The sequence below is a fragment of the Pseudonaja textilis genome, chromosome 1 (assembly GCF_049901715.1).
Source record: "Pseudonaja textilis isolate UNSWEBS1 chromosome 1, rPseTex1.2, whole genome shotgun sequence".
NCBI classification, from domain to species: Eukaryota; Metazoa; Chordata; class Lepidosauria; order Squamata; family Elapidae; genus Pseudonaja; species Pseudonaja textilis.
In genome coordinates this window covers 270,047,731-270,050,947 of record NC_141990.1, presented here as the reverse complement: position 1 = coordinate 270,050,947, position 3,217 = coordinate 270,047,731, and positions in this window count along the sequence as shown.

Genomic DNA, 3,217 nt, shown 5'->3' with positions numbered 1-3,217 from the left:
GAAGAATGTTTCATTCCAGACTGGATTTGTGCAATTTGAAACAGTTTTTGTCCGTGCAGTGATGAAGGAAGAGGATGGCAATCTCAAACTTACATAACAATCACTTTGGCTTACTGCAAGTTTCAAAACAACAAAAATGTAAATATGGAGAATTGAAATTTGAACAGTATGGAGTAATTATATAAGGATGTGCTCATATAATATTTATATTGCCTTGTATATCTCCCACATACTATAGTATCTGTACAATGTAATTTCTTGCTGTGTCAGCATGTTGGATTCTAATTGATTTAGGGTTCACACTTTAAGCAGAGGCAATAATTCAAGGATGAGGACTGCTATGCATCGTGATCACTTTTTACAATCAAGGACAGAGCCAGGCTATTTTTTTCCTTTCAGGGAACGTGTAAAGTTTTTATGCTATAACAAATGCCTGGGTTTCCTTCTGTGTTTATCTCATCTTTTTATTCATTATAAAGTGAATCTCTCAGTTTTGGAGTGGGGTGGTTTTATATTAACATGAAGAAATGCTCAAGCTGTCCTTGGTCTTCCTCTTGGCTCATCTGGGTACAAGAAAACAGGGACTCACTATAACCTGCTAGTTTGGGATATTTATTTATCCCATCTTTATCATGTTTTATAAATAACTCAAGGTGGTGAATATACCTAATACACCTTGCTGCTCCCATTTTCCTTATACCAGCAACAACAATAATAACAATAGTAATAGATGCTATTACAGCACCATTTGAATACCATCAGCATTGACAAATTCACAATCAGTCAATTGAAAAAGGCAGCTTTGCTTAGAATAGCTTACATCCTATGACAATATCTGTAACACCATCAAACATCCACTTCTGCCTATGCAAGGTCCTTGAGAAGGACTCTATAGGCAAACAAAAATGCCAAACTGAGTTTGAGCATCCGACAGACTGTATGAGAAACCAACAACGGCAACAATATCTTTAAAAAGCAGGTGTAGACTTCTTACTTTAAGAGAATTGCAATTACGGTTCCAAAGTAGATATTAGGTAAAGTGCACTGGAAACAACATGCTTTTTATGGTCACCTGGTAGTTTCCAGATTCCCAACCATCATAGGTGCTGGCTGGGACTTTTGGGAGTTGCAGCTCAAACATATCTGAAAGTTTAAGATAACTAAATATTTCTAGGAATTCTAGCCCTGACACATCTGAAGAGGAATAAATTAGGGAAGGCTATTCTAGCTTTGCAGGAATGTCATTATTTAAACAGGTTGTCCTTGACTTATGACCACAACCGAGCCCAAAATTTCTTTTGCTATCTGAGACATTTGTTAAATGAGTTTGCCTCATTTTATAACTTTTCTTGTTAAGTGAATCACTGCAGTTCTTAGGTGAATCTGGATTCCCCATTGACTTTGCTTGTCAGAAGGTCACAGATGGAGATGACATGAACCCCAGAACACTGCAACCATCATAAATATGAGTCAGTTGCCAAGCATCTGAATTTTGAACACATGGGGATGCTGCAACAGTCATAATAAGTGTTGAAAAACAGTCATAAAACACTTTTTTTCAGTGCTGTTGTAACTTTGGTCACGAAATGAACAGTTATAAGCTGAGAACTACCTGTAATGATATTTGCTTTGGCCATAATATGAAGGCTGTGTTTTCAAAGAAATAATTGTATTTCTATATTCTATGTAAATCTTACAGTATTATATTCTGTTCTTCTGACCAACTGGTATAGCTCACCATAGAATCAAATTTTCTGGAGTAATGGCACAAGTATGAAGTACGTTGTTGTTCACTGCTGGAACGGAGGAAGGGCCTGGAAGTTACTGCTAAGAAATTACTTTTTGGAATGCTTCATCATTCTTACAGCATCTGTTTGCCCTCTATTCTACCACCCAGGGAGCAATGTTTTCCACTTAATTAGTTGGCAGTTAACCAGAAGGAAGAGATAACCTGATGTACAACTGCATACTTCTTAGTCTAATTATCTGTGCTGTGGACAGGATTTAATCCATAAAGCAATTGTAGAAATCAGTGGCATAAGAAAAGAAAAAACCAAGCATAAATTGGAAGGGGAAGAGCAGAGTGAAGTATAAGTTATAGGCACTGGTTTTAATGTATAAAGAAGCGTTGGTCTGAGAGGAGAGGAGGGGTTCATAATGTTTTTTTTTAATTGCATGGCTTTTAATTAGATTAGATTAACAGAGTTGGAAGGGACCTTGTAGGTCATCTAGTCCAATCCCCTACCCAAGCAGGAGACCCTACACCATTTGTGTCAGATGGGAGTCCAATCTCTTCTTTAAAGTCTCAAGTGATAGCGCTCCCACAACTTCTGAGGGTAAGCTGTTCCATTGGTTGATTGTTCTCACTGTCAGAAAATTTCTCCTTATTTCCAGGTTAAATCTCTCCTTGTTCAGTCTCCATCCATTATTCCTTGTCTGGCCTAGAGGCGCTTTAGAAAATAGCTTGACCCCTTCCTCCCTGTGGCAGCTCCTCAAATATTGGAAGACTGCTATCATGTCTCCCCGGTCCTTCTCTTTGCTAGACTAGCCAAGCCCAGTTCCTGTAACCGTTCTTCGTATGTTTTAGCCTCCAGTCCCCTAATCATCCTGATTTCTCTTCTCTGTACTTTTTCTAGAGTCTCAACATCTTTTTTATAGTGTGGTGACCAAAACTAGATGCAGCACTCTAGGTGTGGTCTTACTAAGGCTTTATAGAGTGGTATTAGTACCTCACTTGATCTTGATTGTATCCCTCTGTTAGTGCAATTTAGGATTGCATTAGCTTTTTTGGCTGCTGCTACACAGTGATGGCTCATATTTAGCTGGTTGTCCACTAAGACCCCAAGATTCCTCTCACAGTTACTGCTACTGAGCCTGGTTTCACCCAGTCTATATGTATACTTTTGTTTTTTCTTGCCTAAGTGTAGGACTTTAATTTTCTCTACATTGAATTTCATTTTATTAGATAGGGCCCATTGTTCAAAACTGCAGGGGCACTGTTCAGCAGCTGACAAAAGCCTGTGATTTTGTTCCCAGCCTTGTCCCAAACACATGAGTGGGAAAGGACATCTCCATTTTTTATTTCTCATTGACGGCAACAACAACAAAAAATTCGAGTTTTTCAGTAAAGGCAATGAGAACAGTATCACATCTCTGCAGCTCTTGCAACAGTAACTATTGACATCCTGTAAATACAGGTAGTCCTCGAGTTTTGACC